Source organism: Chelonia mydas, chromosome 9 (genome assembly GCF_015237465.2).
Source record: "Chelonia mydas isolate rCheMyd1 chromosome 9, rCheMyd1.pri.v2, whole genome shotgun sequence".
NCBI lineage: Eukaryota > Metazoa > Chordata > Testudines > Cheloniidae > Chelonia > Chelonia mydas.
In genome coordinates, this window is record NC_057855.1 from 4,709,941 (window position 1) to 4,729,708 (window position 19,768).

General features: G+C 46.7%; 1 protein-coding gene across 16 annotated transcripts in view; it reads right to left on the reverse strand.

The window, feature by feature from the left end:
• The window catches only part of LOC102934171 (LIM domain containing preferred translocation partner in lipoma), a 517,248-nt gene that overhangs the window by 393,296 nt on the left and 104,184 nt on the right, over positions 1–19,768 (reverse strand). For 7 of the 16 annotated variants that reach the window (XM_043522978.1, XM_043522974.1, XM_043522981.1 and 4 more), the window contains exon 2: positions 9,746–9,860. The gene's annotated coding sequence lies outside the window, so the exon portion shown is untranslated. Of the gene's footprint in view, positions 1–5,877; positions 6,407–9,745; positions 9,861–10,543; positions 11,326–19,768 lie in introns of those variants that run through there. The other 9 variants (XM_043522983.1, XM_043522977.1, XM_043522973.1 and 6 more) reach the window with 5 other exon arrangements.

Sequence of the window (19,768 nt, forward strand, 5' to 3'; positions counted from 1 at the left end):
CAATCATCCAGAAAACGAAGAACACAACACAAAAAATAGCCTCCCTTCTTTCCAAGTGCACTTCCCTAAACTTCAGCATTGAACAAACCAGGAATTTTTAAGCACAAGCATTCAAAATGGAATCTGAAGATTCGCCCATCCGTTCGGTTTTCACCTGGACCGTGCAGGTTTCGGCTCGTGTGTCCAGGTGCCATTTGACAAGCCCTGATGTCGGTTTTTTTAATCTTGGGGGGAAGAGGCGGAACAAGGATGGGGTCTGGGGGAAGGGGCGGAACAGGGGGCAGGGCCTTGGGGGTCCCGTTACCAGCCATTAAAAAGGTAGCAAGCCTAGCCCACATCTTTCCACATTGCCTGGTGCTGAATGTTCTAGCTGGCCGGCGACCGACTCCTAGTGCAGTATAAGCAGTTCTATGACTGTGTGTGTTATTCTGCAACATTATCATGTGTGTAACTGTGTACTGGGCAAGGTTACACAGCTGAAGAGATGAGAAAAAAATTCCATGACCCACTACAATGTGGCTTTTTCCAGCAGCTGAGTTTGGGGCTACAGTTTTCAAAAGTGACTAGTGATTCTGGATGCTTCATTTTTGCGGTGCCCAGCTTGAGACACCTGAAGGTGGCCTCAGCATTTTCTGAAAATCAGCAGCCTTTAAGAGGTCTCAGGACTTGTCTACACAGAGCAGCAATGCGCCCCAGAGAGGTGTGACTTCTAAAGTGCACCTACGTGCTGCACACTGACTGGCCCAAACGAAAAGTGCCCTACTGCACATTAACGTAGTGCTGCAGTAAAACCTGAGGCCCCCTTAAAGCACTGGTTGTTTTATAAAATCTTGGTCTTTTGTTTTTAGTAACAGCTGCTTTGCTGGTAAAAATACCTCGTTCAGAAGCCCTACAGAGATACACAGTCATTTTGTGGCTCAACTTCAGCATCAGGAGTCAAGATATCTAAAGTCTATTCCTGGCTCTGACACAGACTCATTGTGTGACCTCAGACATGTCACTTAACCACTGTATCGGCAATGCTAATTGGTACACTGGGGCTGATAATTACTTTCCTGTCTTTTAGGGGTATGGCAAGTCTGTGTTATTTGTAAATCCCTCCCAGATAGAAAGTATCACATTTGTACATATTTCGTGACTGTTGATGGAAAGCTTCACCTCCAGAACGACAGACGATTCCTTCCATTTTAGCTGGCGCACCCTCCCATAAAATCACCTTTTACTAAAGATGATCCCACTACTACAAGCTCTTGCAGGTAGTAAGAGGGTTTTTGGTTTTTTGTTTGTTATTTTTTAAAAAAGGCAAATGAAGTGGTACCAAAGACAAGGCCCCACTGTGAAATGACTGAAGTTCCCATGCAAACAACCCATTGGCAAAGTTCAAATGCAAGTGAAATGACAGTTGTTAAAATGCTCTTCAATTTCATGGCAATTTGCCAAGGGAAAATTACACACAATGTACAATTTAATTGACTGTTTTCTATTTCTTAACATCCAGTTACCACCCCGCTCCCCGCATCTTTTTGGTTTTAATTTCAACAGATTATAACAATTCTTTTTTTAGAAAAAATTGCCTACCCTGATGAAGAGAGATTTATCTGAAAAACAAAAACTATACGGAAGGGAAGCAGCTGCCACAATGGACAGCTCTGCTGGAACTGGTCTCTGCGATATCTGCAGAGTAGGAGCTTCACACTGCACAACCAGCACAGAGCAAGAACCAGCTTCCTTCCTAGCACAGGGAGCCAGCTGGATGTTAGAAAACTCTTTGAAGACTGACGAGTCTCAATATTGTGCCCCCTCTACCAAGCAGTAGCAGATTTGGGGACTTCGCAGGTCAGGTTCCTACTGGAGGAGGAATTGGTGATGCACACTCTGGGTATATTCTTAGTGTAACTTCTTTATTTACACCAGATAAACCAGTCCTTGAATAGAGGTGGTCAGAAATAGCACACAAGCTGTTTCAGAAATCTCATCCCAAACACCAATACCTGGTTCTCAGGAAAGCAATTCTGCCCCGAGAATTGACTCTATTAGACAGATTAAGGCAGACCGTCAGCTCTCCAGCTGCTTGCAACATATCCCACAAAAGAACCAGATCACAAAGCTAACAACAATACAGCATTTCTTCAAAGACTGTACACTGCTCACAGGCTAAAGGAAAAAAAACTTCTAAGACTAAGTAACATCACTACCTGGTTTCAGAGTAGCATTCCTGCCATAACAATATGTTGTTGGGACCACATCATATACTGACAACAGGCGTCAGTGGTATTAAATACTCACAGATTTCAGTTTGCCTTTGAGTAATCGCTGCATTAATTTTCAGTGGGAGTATAATTTTACTAGTAAAAAAAGAATACTTTATAAGTAATAGCACTTTTCAGCCTAAGGTTGCTTCCTGGATCAGAAGGAGCTTAACATATGGGAGAGGATTGGCTTGTGGGAATCAGGACATCTGTGTTTTATTTCCAAATTTCCCATGGTGCCTTGGCTATGTCACAACCACCATGTGCCTCAGTCTCTACACCTGTACATCGAGGATAACAATCTCTCTCCTGGCTCACTGGCTTGACTCAATATTTGTTAAGGATTCTGAAATCTTCAGTTACAGAAACATACACAAATACACATTACAAATACCATAATCCCACCACCCAGCCTAGGCAAACTGATAGATTCTCCATCCCTTTCATATCGCAATGCACCCAACACCTTGGTACCTGGGTGTTTTCCCCTAACTTCCACAAGGAAAGTTTGAAAGGTTCCCAAGGTAGCATAGATCAGGGCATTTTTATTCCTCCTGTAGCATGTGAGTGATTACTGTGCTGCAATAACAGAACGCTTTGAATGCAGCAACGTCCTGCACTGGGCGAGCCTGGAGGCTGTTCTGTTATCACTCCACCAGGCTGCAGCATAGAGATGAAGCACAGCATACAAGCCAATTCCTCCCACCCCACGGAAGACAAAGCAAGTCCTCAGCACTCAATACATCATTGAAACCTGCTGAGCCCGCCCAGAAATGCTTCAGAAACGCATTTAAAGCTCTATAAGGAGCTCTGTAAGCACGCTGACGTGCAAGCCCAGAGTGCAGAGTCATTAATAAGGCGCACACTCTGGATTGCTAGGCCTCAATAGGAATATCCTGTGACAGTTGTCCTAACTCATGGGGCTTTCCTTAATGGCTCCATCCACGGAGCTCATGCCAATCCTTGACGAGGCATCCAACATAGAGTCTGATTACCATCAGTGATTACAGGGTTTGCCTGGTGTCTTGAAAGGTGGGCTGGACGGACTGCTCTGGGAGGCTGCAGTCCTCGGGTTATCCACCCCCCTGGGATAGCATGGACAGTAGCAACATCAGCTGCTCCCACGTACTGCCTTGCTCAACGGGTCTCAGTCCAGAGTGAAGTGAGAGGGGAGATCAGCCTCCATAGACCAGTTAACCCTCATGCCCGCCCAGCGTGCGCCCTCCTGGTGCTGAGATGAGACGGAGCGGCATATAAAACGTCACACCATCTTTGTGCTCATACAGCTGGCAAGAGACCCTAAACACCTGCCTCTCCTGATGAAATGCCTTTTTCCTCTCTCTCTGGTATTGTCTTGGGGCCCAGGTCTAGTACGCCTAGCAAAGCCTCACTGCCTTGCTCATTTTCTCTTCCAACAAGCAGTGAGTGGGGGGTGGGGGGGGAATCAGATGAACAATGTGTCACAATCCTTGCCCTGGCACAAATCTGATTTTTTTTCCCCTCAAAAGCACCAACCTCAGCATCCACTGGTTGGAGAATTTTGGGCCCACTCTTGCATGGGGTCACTACATATTTCCAAGCGCGACCCTAAGTGGGGACCTGAGCTTGGTTTTCCCTGATGAGTGATGCAGGCACATGCGCGCTTGGCTGGAGGTATCTTTCCTCTTCCAACCAGAAGAATGACTGAATGACAGACATGTTTGGCAGTGAAATGACACTCACACTTCGCAGAAACCTACAAGGCTCAGGAGTCAAACACCCAAAAAGCACAGCACACCAATGACACTGAAAGCATTCAGTCCCAGTGGTGGAAAGCATGTTTATATAAACATGTACAGAAAAGGAAAGATGGTCTTTTGATTAAGGTATTGGACTGGGATTCAGAAGCTGGACACTCTTTGGGACCATGACTAGCCCTTACTATGTACTGCTATAGTGCAGTGGTTTTCAACCTTTATTTATTTGTGGACCCCTACAAAATTTCAAATGGAGGTGTGGACCCCTTTGGAAATCTTAGTCTGCAGACTCCCAGGATCCACAGACCACAAGCTGAAAGCCATTATTATATTGCACAGCACAATAGCACATTTCAGCACAGCACTCGTTTCAGTTAAGGCCTTAAAGAGCTGCAGTAATATAAATGATATGTTGAAAATCAACGAAGGTTTAAATGCAACTGAGATTTGCAAACTCCAAACACAGTCAGTGTCTACAAGACTGTGCCCAGCAAGTCCTTTGGCCTACTTACCCTGATCATTCAGAAGCTGACTGCCCTTTGATTCAGACCCTAAAGTAGATGCCCATTTGATGCCAACAATGATCAAGTCAGTTGCCCAGCTGAGTTAGCACCAATGCAAATCCTTCCCGTAATTTAAAAAAAAAAAAGGATAATTTTTAAAAAACCAGTTTCAGAGTAGCAGCCGTGTTAGTCTGTATTCGCAAAAAGAAAAGGAGGACTTGTGGCACCTTAGAGACTCACAAATTTATTTGAGCATAAGCTTTCGTGAGCTACAGCTCACTTCTGATGAAGCTTATGCTCAAATAAATTTGTTCATCTCTAAGGTGCCACAAGTACTCCTTTTTTAAAAAAACCTTCGTTCTTGCTCTACACTTTAAAATAGGTAAAGTATGAAGAAAACAGACTCAATCGTCTAAAATTTACTAGTTGGAAAGAAGATATAGATATCCGTGATCACGACCAGCGATTTAAACTCCTCCCCATTCTTGCCCCTCCCAAACTCAAACATTTAGGACACTTCTCTCCATTAGAAATACAGGACTCACTGGCATTCAATCCACTCAGAATGAACGTTAAAAGCTCTCCCCCTCGTCTCTGGGGGGAAAGAAATTACCCTGCACATGCTACAGAATAATGAATCCAAAAGGCAATAAAAATAGAGGGACAAATTCCAAATTCCTGGGCATGGCTTTAGTTGCCACAACTAAAACAGGAAACAAAATGCTCCAGGTCTTTTTAGCGCTGCCTTTCTTGATGAACTGTAGTTTCCTTTCAGGAAAGGGAGGGCTGGGGGAAAATCAGATAGCTGTAATATCGGACAGATTATATACTCACACTAAAGAGGAAAACACAAAAGAACAGGAAAAACTATACACTGAAAACTTGGGAGGAAAAAACCTCAGCCTGTTAAAATGCTTAAACTTCTTCCTGCTGCACAATAAATGTAGTTAAATATTAACTTTTGCAGCAAATATACCTGCAGGTTATATAGCCCCATTAATACACGCAGTTGCTTATGAGACCAAAATTGCACATAAGCTGTGTTTTACCTGCCGAATGCTACTCTAGGGGTATACTTATTTCACTCTGCAATACTCTACTGTCCTGCTGCATTAACCTGTGGAACCAAAGGACGGAGTTGGAGCCTGCTTAAAGGATCTTTTCAGCTACAGCCAAACATTAGGCCCTCAGGTAATGACAGAGCCTGGGGTTTGATTTTGAGATGGATCCACCAGGTAAATCTCATTGCTGCGGGAGGTCTCTTTCTCTTTGACTCCTGCTCAACAGACCAGGTTACAGGTCATAACACGCTTCACCTCCTCCCCCAACCAATCCATCTGACTAAACAAAAAACCAAGTCCCTTGCTTCTGCAATAACCACGTACTTACTGGAATTCAGACGATCTCCTTCACTCAGACGCTCCCCCCTAAAGCAGATGGCATTAGGAAGGAGATCCAGGAGCTAGAGAGCTGAAAACTGACGACAACTGGCTTCCAAAACAAGGGGAAAAGAGAAAGGAAAAAAAAAAAAAACTTACTCCAGGAATTCAAACCCTGCTTCCACCAAACCCTGAGTCACCTCCCCTCCCCTTCCAATAGACCAGTGCGATGGGTAAACATTTCCAAATATGGAGATCAAGACTCCAAAGGATGTCAAAAAAATCACCCTTCTCTCCCTAGCTTTGCCACTTAGACGACTTGCCCATCTTGAGACAGAATTCTGTGCTGTATGTGAATTATTAACTCTACGGGACGCACACCACGCTGCATGCCCCAGTAGCACTGCAGTTCTTGAGTCTGCACTTGGGAAGCTCCCGGCTCGAAGTGCCACACGCCAAGTGGATTTAATTCCCTTTGCAACAGTGTACTGGGGAGAAAGCAACCAACCAACAAGGGACAGGTCTGAGACCTCAGGAGACCCACCCTCCCCACTCGCATTGTTACGCCACCTAATGCCAACCCCAGGGCCAAGTCTACACTAGGTAGTTTTACCAGCATCATTTTTGCAGGCATATTGCTACCAACATTATTGGCCTTTCCTGGTCCCGCGCCTCCTCCCTGGAAGAGACAGTATCAGCAAAAGGTGCACTGCACCGTGGGTAGGCAGCCCGGCATCCCCTATACCACCAACTTCACTGCAGGGCATTGTGGGATATCAACACTCCTCTTGGGGAATTGTGGGAGCTTGGGGAATGTGTAATTCAGAACATTTCCAACAGTAACGGGCTGTCGAGCTGATGCTACCATAGTGCCTTTTAAAAAAAACCAAAAACAAAAAAACAATATGCTGTCAGATTTAGAGGCACTGAACGCCTCTGTATGGCCAATCAACTTTAAAAAGTGGTATTTTTTAATACAGCATTTGGTTTTAATCAAAACAGCACCAAGGGTTCTGGAGGGGCATCAAGGGATCAAGACAGAGTGGAAGGATGGTCCAGTGGTTACAGCGCTAGACTAGGACCTGAGAAACCCAGGTTCAAATCCTTCCTCTGCCACAGATTTCCTGTGTGACCTTGGGCAAGTCACTTATCCTCTCTGTGCCTCAATTCCCCATCTGTACAATGAAGATAATAGCAATGCCCTACCGCACAGGGTGTCGTGAGGATATACATCTGAACTGCTATGATACTGCAGTGATGGGGGCCAAATAAATACCCAAGATAGGCAGCGAGGGGCACACAGCAGGCACCAAGGCCTCCAGGGATCAAGGATATGATCGTTCTGATGTCACGGGAGATGGAGAACATGAGCACCTTTGCTCTGGAGAAACCAGAGCTCTCTTCCCTGTTAGGAAGAGAATCAAGCGTAGTTTAACGCCCTTCCCACCGCACAAAAAGCTTGACAAGGCAGAATGCGCACACAAAACCGAGATAAACACACGAACACCCGCCCCCCCTTTAAACGTAAGAGCCTTAACATGAGCAACCATTAATTCAAAGGGCAATGAACGGGATGCACAAGAGCGCAGCATGTTGTGTTAGCTCGGACGGGTTGCTGGTTTAGGTCTTTCCTGGGAGGTGGCCATCGACTTACTTTTTTAAAACCCAATGACGGCACTCAGAGGTGCCAGCTGCACTTGCCTTTGGCATGGAAGCCAGGCGCATTCCTAACGCACCAGGGTAGACTACTCTATCCCATTCAAGGGCTCATCCCCTGGAATCAGTGGGAGCAGGCGCTCTGCCGTTGTGGTGATAAAGGCCACATCAGTGCCTGGATAGATTCTGTAAAACCACCTGCCCAAGGAAGGCAGAACAAGACACTAGGAAGCACAAGAAATGGGCAGCAGAAGCCTCAGAGTGCCCAGCACAGAGAGAGCAGAGAGGCGGGTGCTAGAAAAGCTGTTACAGGAGCACACCGACCCTCTGTGGATCAGGACTCAGAGCACAAATAGGGAAAAGGGCCAGCCACATTTAACGAGCACCAAGTGCCATCGCGTCTGCCGGGAGAAGAAATATCAGCTGTGTCAGCTCGAGAGAGAAATCACCCACCTGCTCTACCAACCACGAGAGGAACGCAGGCTGCAGCGAGTGGGGGGCTAAGGGAACGCACCCCGACGGAACGCAAGCTGTTAACGGGCCCGTCTGATTTACACAGGGACTGGCAGGATATGATTTACAGCCACTTGGCCCGCAGCATGGGGCTAATGGGTCAGTGACTTTACAAGGAAGGATTGGACTCTCAACCAGAGATAATGTATCAAGAGAAAAACGGGCTGAGAGCCGGGGACCGAACCCATCCTGGTCAAGGTAACGATCCGGGCTGGCAGGCAGCCTGTCTTGGGAGCGCTACTTTCCAGCAAGTTTAAACGATGCCAGTTCGATTGGAATAAAGTGCTAATCTCCCCCGAGCGACGGCTGTGTACCGGTGGCAGGCAGAGTGAACCACAGCCAGGATGGCACCTTGAGAGCGCATGCAAAGCATCGCATTACATGCGAATAAGTGCATCGTCTTTTTATGACATGAGCATATTAGAGACCAAAATGCCCCGAGGGCCTATTCACTACCCTCTCATTCCTGGGCAGCTCCGAGGATCTCCCCCCGTTTTCCTTGCTCCAATTTTACCTTACTCTTTTCATTACTATGTTGTCTATTTAGCGCGTCAGCTCTTCTGTCTTCACGGAAGACTGCAAGGCCTCTAAGCACACCAGGGAGAAATTCTGCCCAGACAGAGATCACTGATGTACAACACAAACTGCTCCTTCCCTGCACACGCTCAGCTTGTGCTGGCCTGGGAAGCAAAAGCCTGGGGACTGAAAAAAAAAAAAAATCCACCCCAAGTCCCCTGCACAGCCGTACGGATCACTAACACTAGGCCACTGGGTCAGGCCACAACCAATTTCACCTAAATGACATGACGTAACCAGGATCCCTCAGTACATTTGATTCATAACCGTCTCAACAGACAGAGCGCACCAGCTGCAACACGCGCACACCACGGGGGGCTTCTGCAGCGTCACGGGGAGACACAGGGCGAACGCCAGGCCCTCATGCAGAAGGCGAGGATCTGGTGCATTTCAAAAGCAGCTGTCAGATTTGCAGACTGAAACTATGCGCTGTCAAATGTGCTAACGCAAAGGTGTGTGACTGCTCCCATTTGCAGACAAAGGCAAACACTGGGTCACAAAGAATTAATATAGACAGAAGTCAGAGAAAAGCAGGAGCTGGCTTTTATCATCTTGGCCAGAAGCATTTCCCTAGGAGGCTGAATCTGGTAGCTATGAAATGTCTCCATACACAGAGAGTACATGTGTGCATGCATACAAATACTTTACACACGCGTACACACAGATGATATATGACACACGTGCACATACATGTCTCAACGTTATAGATCTCCCGCTTCACTGTGTACCGCAGATACTTGTTTCATCTATATCCTCACTGCTACGTTTTACGTATTTACATCTACACACACCCCTCACATATATTAGAGACACACCTGGTGTCAGACCTCAGCACACCCACTTCAGTGAGCACAACAGAAGCGCTAAAATTCTGCTCAGGCCAGGGTTCTGAACGTTAATCGCTTTTCAGAGGTGCTGACCACCTCCTACTCCACCACAGAAGGCATCGAGTGCCAGGGAGTTCAGCACTGCAGAAAGTTAGTGCCTGGGTCTAAAACTTCAATGAGCCTCCTCTCTCCATTCAGTGATTACGATTCCTTATGAAAAATCACAAACAAGGGTCTAGAGTTGGAATTCCTGGGGCAAAGCCAGCACACATTTGCCCGTGTTCCATGAGAAATAGGTCTACGTACCGGTTCTGGCGCTGAACACTCCTGGATGAATGCACAAAGGCACTTTGAAGATATTCAGGGTTTCCTCCTTCCGAAGTCTCCTCCTGAGTCACAACCCTGGATTTCTTTCCCAGCCCTGGAAAGACACACAATTAACCCCTGTGATGAACAATTATTTTCCAAAGCTTGCAGTTTAAACCACACTACTTCTGGGATGTTTTGAGCATTGCCCTTGTACTGCAAAATCAGATAGAGGTTTAGTATGTGGATTCCTCTGGGACACCCACTGTCTGCAAGTCGAACAGGATTAAAACTAGTGCCAGCCAGGACACTGAGTGAAGCAGACTTTCGAGGCACCATGCTAACTTCTGAGAAGAGGGGGAGGAAAAAGGAGACAAAAATGACGTGGGAGGGTGGGGGGAGAGTGAATATGATCAGCTGGCAAGCATACCTGGGCTGCTCTGTTGCTGTTAAACCCCACCTTATCCATTTAGGGGGCCGGATGTGATCCTCCACCCCAACATTTTCCACACTCAGAGTAATACACACGTGGAATTACTTAGTGCAGTTCTGGGACCAATACGGTTGATCATCAACAGGAGTAAAGTAAGAACACCAGCAGAGAAGCTTTTGTCGGCCTTTCCCTTTCCCACTCGGCTGGATCCACATCTTGCTACTTGCTACGGGACCGCAGCTCCAAAGTGAACCTGACTCAATTCCTACACATTTCACTTTGCTGCCCTTCTAGGGGAAGCCCTGAAAACTCAGGATTGTGTCAGTTTCACCCTTGCATAAAATGTAAGCGGGGTTATTCTTTACCAGTCAGAGCAGGGCACTAGGAGTCAGGAGTCCTGGTTCTCATCTTGGCTTTGCCACTCCAAGTGTGGCCAACCCACATGACCGACGTGTTTGCGTGTGGTGCACTGAGACACACCACTAGGGTTCATCAGGCTGCACGGTTTCCATTTGTGGCTGTGATGTTAGAACCACTCAGCTGAGGCTTGCAATTCTCTCACCTGTGCTACTTACGAGGAAATATTTTTCTATCACAAGTAGTAAAACCCCAGCAGTTACGTCTAGACCGTTTGCAGTCATGCACGAGGAAGGCACCTAGTTTACCCACAAACTGGACACCTCTTCTGTTGCTTCCCCAGCAGGACTATAAAGGGTACAGATTCCAAAGGGAGGATAATTTCCTTCCCCTCCCATTTGCAAAATATCCTTTTTAAGAGTAGTTTCTTTCTGCACCGATAGCCTGACGCTGCAATACTGACATCAAAGGGTGTATTTTGCCACGGGTTTCAACAGGAGCAGACCCCTAGCGTGGAAAAGTTGTTAATTTGCATTGGGCTCAGTCCTGCAATGTATTCAGCACTCTTCCCTGATCCATCCACAGCACATAGACATGTGCTCAACTTTAAGCATCCCAAGTAGTACCACTGAAGTCAATGGGACTATTCACGTGCTAACGAGCATTGATGAGGCCTCAGCGGGAGTGCTGTGTCCAGTTCCAGGCCACACGCTTCGGGAAAGATGTGGACAAACTTGGAAAAAGTCACTGGGAGAGCCACGAAAATGATGCAAGGTCTAGAAAACAGGACCTATGAGAGGTGAGATTGAAAAAAATGGGTTTGTTTAGTCTGGAAAGGAGAAGACTGAGGGGAGACATGATAACAGGCTTCAAGTACATAAAAGGCCGTTACAAAAAGGAGGGTGACAAATTGTTCTCCTTAACCACAGAGAACAGGACAAGAAGTAATAGGCTTAAATTGCAGCAAGGTTGGACATTAGGAAAAACTTCCTAACTGTCACAGTGGTTAAGCATTGGAACAAATTACCCAGGGATGTTGCAGAACGCCATCGTATGAGGTTTTTAAGAGCACATTAGACAAACACCTGCCAGGGATGGTCTAGACAATACTTGGCCCTGCCTCAATACAGGGGACTGGATTAGATGACCTATCAAGGCCCCTTCCAGCCCTGTGTTTCCACAGTTCTTTGTGCTTTGCTGCACTGGGTCAAAGCACTCAGCACCTTTCAGGATCAAACCTAGTATGCTCTCCCTGTGACTCAGCCCAGCACTGATGCATCTCAGGATCTGACTCATGTTCAGGAATCAGAGGCATCAGAGTTATCAGCCTTCCTAGTGCTTACTGCAGGCGTCACCAGACCTATAACTTAAAACAGGCAGAGCCAAGCCACAGGCAGACTACATACAACAGCCTAAAACGCAGCCCATTACTGGCCTCTTCAACTTATTGCACAGTATAGACAAAGATGAAAAATTATTGCGGATAAACTCAGCCAACAGGCAAATGCTCTCCATCCATCCAAGAGGAGACAAGTACAAGCAAATATTAGGGGTGTCTGTGTTTACATTTCATGTAAAACTGATGTAGAGTTATATGCAATTTAGGTGCTGCCCATAGGCTCCTGGCAAGATGCCCTGAGATCTTATTTGCAATGGTGGAAACCTACAGACCATTCCCCACTAGGTCGAAGATTGGTTCACCTGAGCCAGCATTAGTGCCACTGGGAGCCCAGTGTAGACAATGCTCCTGTGACCAGACCTGGTTTTAAAACAGTTCCGATCAGACTTTGCGTTCAGCAGGTTTGATGAAAACATATTTTAAATGTTACCACTGCGTACAGACACTAGTCTGCTGCTGGGTCCCACGTGTTTCTAAGCCAACTGGGAGTCGGCTGTTTATTCACTCGTTCTGGGTTTGTGCCATGGGACATTCTCCTGGGCTCAGACCTCTTGTCTGGGACCCTTCCTTGGGATGTTGTTTGCCACTGCCCATCTTCTTTTTTTTCTTTGGGTGCCCAAGATAACAAACCTGATGACTGGTGCTCCAGAGTTTCTGAAAACAAAACCCCTTTGTCTCGCGTGTTGGACACTCAAAGATGGAGGCACCCACAACCACTAGTTACTTTTCAAAATCTCAGCCATTAAAGTGGCAATTGTCAAAACTATTGTATGATGTAGCAGCCTTTTAAAAAAACAGATCTCATTCGCTCTTCTGCTAATTTACAACATTTATCCATTCTGAGGCCTGGCCGACAGTTGAAAACCTTACTGGGGTCACTATTTTGGTTAGGGGTGTGATTTTTGTGATTTTTAGATGCAATTACACTGGTATGAAGATGCCTTATACCAACGTAGCTTACTCCCCTTCCTGTAAAGAACAGCCGGACTACTGAAACCATGTCTGCGCTGGAAGGACTGTACTGCCTTTAGCTACACCGATACAGTTAAAATAATGTGTAGGCAAGCTCTCAGTGCGTTAGTTATCAGTGTGAATTAACAGGGGTCTGTTGGTGTGTGACTGACAGGTGCCTGGGGAGGAGGGGGGAAATTAATTTGCCTCCCTTTGTCCCTAGACTTCAAGCCACCTCTATCTGACCTTTTCGTTTGAAATGAAAAACACTTTAAAAATCTGGAGGATTTAGAATGATACAGTCTTACACTTTAATACCCGTGGTGTCCAATGCTTGGGATTCGTTGCCAAAATCTTCAAGATTAGGTTCCTAAATATAAATGGCCTAATTTTCAGGACTGTTAAGCTCCTTTAGCTTCCATGGACTTGAAGGAGATTCCAGGATATTCAGCACTGCCGAAAAACCAGGCCGCTCACCTTTTGGTGCCTGAACATTGATTGCGGAGCCTATATTAAGCAGCTCAGTTTGATATTTCAGAGCATTATGATTAGGCCTATCTGGTATTAGGGACCAGTCTTGTCAACAATTACACATCTGGGTAACTTCACTCTTACTCACCAAGTGACTGTTTGCAGGATCGGGTCCTTATTAAGTTTATATGGTTTCTGTGTTTATTAGGTTATATTATTTTATACACATTGACAATAATAATTTTTCTGAAAAGAATTCAATAAAAAAAATCATGCAAAAAATATAAGCTGGAAGTGGGTTTTCTCATTTTTTTTTTTTTTTTGGATGATTTTCTTCTCCTGCCAACAGCCAACCCTTGTTGGGAAGTGAATTGAGTCAAAGAGTGACAGTTACGACTCACTTTCTGCCTTCTCAGAGGGCGGCTTGCTGCAGAAAACCAGGAGGCCAGACCCTCCACTGGTGTAAATAGGCACGCTTACACTGAAGTCAATGCTAATTTACAGCAGTGGAGGTTTCCACCCATGATGAAGTGCGCACTCTCCTAATCTATCGTGCCCAGCAGCGAGCTGTTCTGATAACTAAGGCTTTTAAATCAACCACAACTGGAGTGTCCATGTCAGACATGCTGGGACTCACCACCGCTGTGCTCTCAGGACATCCTGCGAAAGGAAGGATGATGTCAGAGGCAGTACGGGCCAGCTGCGTCCGCGCTGATGGGTAAAATTAGCTCCAGTAAGAGGAGCATCTCAACCACAGGACTTGGCATACATAAGGGCAGGAGGGCTTTCCTATGTAAACCATGACCTCACCTCCATCCTTGCCTGAATTCCTGAGCCAGCAAACCTGGCTGCAGGAACAAATTATCAACTTCGCCTTTACACTTAAAGCTTCAGGTTTACTCCCAATGGTCATAAAATTGTCCCCCAAAAAGGGACCTTATAGATTTATTGCGCAGTGCATTCCTTCAGAGCAGCGCAGAACAGAAGGGCTCAGACTGCACTGGACAAGTACTAGGGTGCCCCAGCAAGCCAGGCACCCAACCGGAAGGGGCCAAGAGAGGGAAAATATTCATGCTATGAGTGGCTCCTTTCTCCAGCTCCACCCTTCTGTCCCAGGAAGGAAGAATGGCAGTAAATTCTCCCTCCCTGCAGTTCTGCAGACAGAGTCGGGGGCTGTGATTCTGCAGACCGCTCCTCAAAGCACAGGGCTGCCAGCTCGTGGGGCCCCAGTATGATGCAGGTCCCATTGTAGATGGCATTATTTAAAACGTACACACCGCTGCCTCTGGAGGCAGGTGAGGAGAGGAGGAGAAAGGCAGGCGGGGAGGCTGAGGAGCGAGGGAAACTGAAGTGCATCCGGGAGGGGCTCCCGGGGAACAAATGAGCGAGCTGGAGGTTCAAAGGAAGCCACCAGAGGGGAGCAGTAAGGAAGGAAAGAGGGATCAGTCATCATGAACCTTGATTAAAATGGACCTTGACAGACTAAAAATCCTGGGCCTGATTCTGCACTGACCTATGTTTGCCAACAGCTGTCACTCCGATTTACACCTGTGCATAACTGAGAGCAAAATCAGGCCCTGTATATTTTTTTTTAAACATCTCCCCATCCCCATGTGGCTAATCAACACCCAGATTATTGAAAGCAGATTATTTTCAAAACCGCTGAATTGACTTCTCACCATTTATTGTCTGCATTTCACTTAGGCTAGACACTGTGAACGACACCAGTCAGTTTCACTTGCCTCTCCCCCCGGACTCCTCTCTGATCCAACAAAGAAACCAGTTGCAGGGTCTCAGTTTCAACAGGGAATATTTTACAATCTCAAACCAAAAAAAGGGTTGCACAGACTATCATTAATAGGGTAGATTGGGACATCATTGTGCCAGGCAGTCTACAGATACAGAGCAAGAGACAGTGCCTGTCCCGAAAATTTATACAGTAATCTAAACAGACAAGCCAGACCAAGGGTGGAAGGGGAAACTGAGGCACAAAGAAGGGAAGTGACTTACCCAAAGTCATGGAGCAGGTCAGTGGCAGAACCAGGAACAGAACTCAGATCTCCTGACTCCCAGCCCTGTGCCTTATTTAGCCAGATACTATTTAGATCGAAATCTCTTAGGGCAGGGACTGTTTCTTTGTAGATGTTTGTATAGCATCTCGTACAACAGGATTACTAAGACCTACTACAATACAAGTGAACATAACTAGGAGCAGTGTGGTTTGTATTAGAACAAAATAAATGTTCCTTCATCTGTATGTATCTTAAGCCCTTCAGAACAGAGACTGCCGCTTTCCACGTTTGTGTATAGCAATAAGCACGAGGCAACCCTTAAGAACTTATTGCTATAAAATAAATAATTTGGGGGGCTTTCATGTTAGATTTTTATTAAAGCAAAATTCTAACTTTGGACCTAAACTACTGGACAATCTTGTTCATTCATGCACTTTCATTAAAGCAATTACATTTCGTTTCACCAGCTCACTCTTATGGGTCACCAGATCTCACAATCGACTTTGATTCCCAACGTCACCAACCTTTCATGAGGTTACGTATTTTTAAAGGCATTATCGCCCATTATCTAAAAAGGAGTATAATCAAAAGGCACTCAGTAGTACCAGTAAATCTCTACATCTGGTTTAGAAATGTCTGTTTCCCCCGACCCCTGAGTAATAGCACAGTGCCCTGGGATGAGTGAACATTAGCTATTCTCTTTCATTTGACATTTTAATACTAAATTGTCATAGTTTCAGACTTAGACAGAGCGAGAGGCTTAGAATGAGGTCATCGGGCCCCAACGCCTACATTAAAAGTTCATGGTCTTAGTTGCTTTGCTTTATCATCTAACACTCCTCTCCAAAAGCCGCAAGATCAGGAGACGGATTCTCCAAACAGCTGGCACCATAAACAATGGATTGGCGCCTGTCCCAATCTCCGTCCAAACTAACCGGCCCAGGAGCTCCATTCGTTCAGCTAAAGTCTCAGGCCTGCGAGACCAGCACAGAGTCCAGAGGTCTCTCCTTCGATGGCTCACAAAGCGAGCGAGCAAAGTAAGGGTTACACCTAGCCAGCACAGAAATAGAACTGGGGCAGATTTTGTTTTCCAGAGAGGCTTTTTTTAATTAAAGCATTTATTTTTCAACACTATTTTTTGAGTTTTCCATCAAAAAAGTCAAATGTTTGTAGGGTTTCAGTTCTTTAACAAAAACCTGAAAAACTTAATCAGAACTGGGCATTTCCAGCAGAAATGTCCATTTTCGTTAAAAAGCTACTTACCGTCCTTCTTTTATTTTAAATGAAAAAATTTTGACCGGCTCTAAGAGCTGCTATTATTATTACACTCCTTCTCAACACGCACCTAGCATGAGCCGGGATGTGCTGTTCCACAGCGCTGGGCCACCCATCCTCTCCATTGCCTGAATGCCCATCTGCTGTCAGCTACTGCAAAGGACAAAAGTCACCACGGTGGGCTGGAGAAGGAGGTTGCCTTTGAATTCCTTGTGCTCTGGAGCCTAGCGAGAACCCGACGTAGGTAACTCCAGGGAGGCAAGTTGGAAGGGACAAAGCCCCCTAGCCCAGGGGTGGCCAACCTGTGGCTCCGGAGCCCCATGCGGCTCTTCGGAAGTTAACATGCGGCTCCTTGTCTAGGCACCGACTCCGGGGCCGGAGCTACAGGCGCCAACTTTCCAACGGGCCGGGGGGTGCTCACTGCTCAACCCCCGGCTCTGCCACAGGCTCTGCCCCCACTCCACCCCTTCCCGCCCCCTCCCCTGAGCCTGCCGTGCCCTCGCTCCTCCCCCCCCCCAGAGCCTCCTGCACGCCATGGAACAGCTGATCAGGAGGTGCGGGGAGGGACGGAGAACGCTGATCAGCGGGGCTGCCGGTGGGTGGGAGGAGCTACGGGGGGCGGGAGCTGCTGACATATTACTGTGGCTCTTTGGCCATGTTCATTGGTAAATTCTGGCTCATTCTCCAGCTCAGGCTGACCACCCCTGCTCTAGCCTGTAACGTGAAACACCTCTGCTCCGTGTCTCCACTGCAGATCTGAAGCTTGGCTCAGATCTGGAGCAGAGCGAAAGGGACAAGTGACCTAAGGCCTGACCCAAAGCCCAGGGGAGTCAATGGAAGAACTCCCATCGACCTGAGTGGGCTCTGAAGCAGGTGCCGTGTCTAAGAATGCAGCCCTCCTTCTGAAGTGTCTAACGGTGCCATCTATCATGTTGGGAATGGCGGGGGATTGCATTAAAAGGGATAGTTCGGGTTTAGCAGGAGGGATAGCACATGGGGCTTGACTCAGCCTTTGCCCCCATGGAGGGAAACATGTGCGCATAAAAATGTCCACAGGACAGTCATGGAGCTTAGGATCACAAGGGAAGCTGAAGCCAACTGCCTCTACCAGGGAAGAGCACAATCTGAGCAGTAATCCAGCACAGCCTCCCACCTGTTCACTCCTGTCTAACGCATCTCGACACTAAGCTGCAGTGGACATTTGTAGGTGGTTGCGTTCCCTCTTCCTCCCTGTCTGACACCTATTTGCTGAAATAAAACAAAAGGCCCAGGTCACTGCAATCACCCCTGCAGATCAAGATGGCCCTTGCAATGGAGAAAGCCAAACTTATGTAACAGCACAAGCAGCGGAGTACAAGAACGGAAAGAGATCACATTCCTAACCCTCTAACTCAGCACTTTTGCTGTGAATGGGCCATTGCCCAGTGCAAACAGTCACATTCCAGCCTGCCTCAATCAGCCAGGTGGTAAAGGGACACCTCCCAGATGACACATTGCTTTCCCCTATCAGTAAATGACTCTTCTCCAGGAGGTGACAGGTCTGAGGGGACAGGAAAACCACCCTCCTCTTCATGCATCTGCTACACACCAATGTGTCCCTAGCCTCTGTTTGTCAGAGGGTGGAGATGGATAGCAGGAGAGAGATCACTGATCATTACCTGTTAGGTTCACTCCCTCTGGGGCACCTAGCATTGGCCACTGTCAATAGACAGGTTTCAGAGTAACAGCCGTGTTAGTCTGTATTCGTAAAAAGAAAAGGAGTACTTGTGGCACCTTAGAGACTAACCAGTTTATTTGAGCATGAGCTTTCGTGAGCTACAGCTCACTTCATCGGATGCATAGCTATGCATCCGATGAAGTGAGCTGTAGCTCACGAAAGCTCATGCTCAAATAAACTGGTTAGTCTCTAAGGTGCCACAAGTACTCCTTTTTTGTCAATAGACAGAATACTGGGCTGGATTGACCTTTGGTCTGACCCAGTCTGGCCATTCTTATGTTCATTGCCTATTCCACACAGAGGCGCCTGGTGCTCCAGACTTCCCAGCTGGTTCAGGGAGGGGTTTTCACTAAGGGATGAGCGAAGATTCAGAATGCATACTTCTGGGCATCTTTTGTGCAAGCAAATTATAGACCACCCTCTGGATCATGACCATTAATTTCTCTTGGCTTCCGAAAGTAATACCAGCAGTGAAGGAGGGGTCTCTCTGCACCTCTCCCTTTTGAATCCTGCTCAGAGAGCTGATGAGAAGTATCCAGCGATTTAACTCCTCTCATTCTACCATGGAATGATGTAGACACTTCCCACAAGTGTCCTTCATAAGGGTGCACAAGCCTCATTGAGTCAGTTTCTAATTTGTGTTTTATCATAGGCATAGAGGTTCTTTGAACATCTCAGGTGCCCAGTGCAGAGTCCCTGACCTCGGTTCAACAGTCTTAGAGACCCAGCTCTGGCTTAATCTATTTTTAAGTGTTCTGAACGTCTCCTGTCCCTTGTGTTACCTGCTGCTGACTCTTCCCCCTACCTCTACGCTGGTGACATGCAAAAGAGTGGTTCCCATTTCTGACTGTGCCAATCTATAGGTCCTGTCACTGCAGTGTTGCTGTATATCCCCTAACCTCCACTGACCACTGTCAGCAGAAGAGTTTCAATATGAAATTCAATCAGTCAGAGGACTAACTATATTCCATGGAGGCCAATTCCATTAGATTCTTCCTGTGCTGTTTCATACACCCAGATCATTTTCAGTTAGATATCTTTGTACTGACCTGGGGAGTATGATTCGTAGACTGTAGATACAAAGGGAACTTAAATTTAACTCCTCTCACGTCATGCTCAACTCCCATAGGCATCAAAGGGACACTTGCAAGCTTTCACGATGATGGGGATTCACCCCACACAGTACTAATATGAGATTCACAATGGCATTTAGCCATCCAGACAGGTTCTGCCAGTGTTGAGAGAGCAGTTTTGCAGTCTAACCTCTTCCTTACTGTAAGCACCATTGCACATAAACAAACAAAACCCATACGTAGGCCACTGCAAGCAACCAAGAGAAGCACGGCTAGCTCTAAGTCTTTGGTTTTCACTAAGGTATTTGATAATTTTTCAGTTGTAAGGGTTTTCA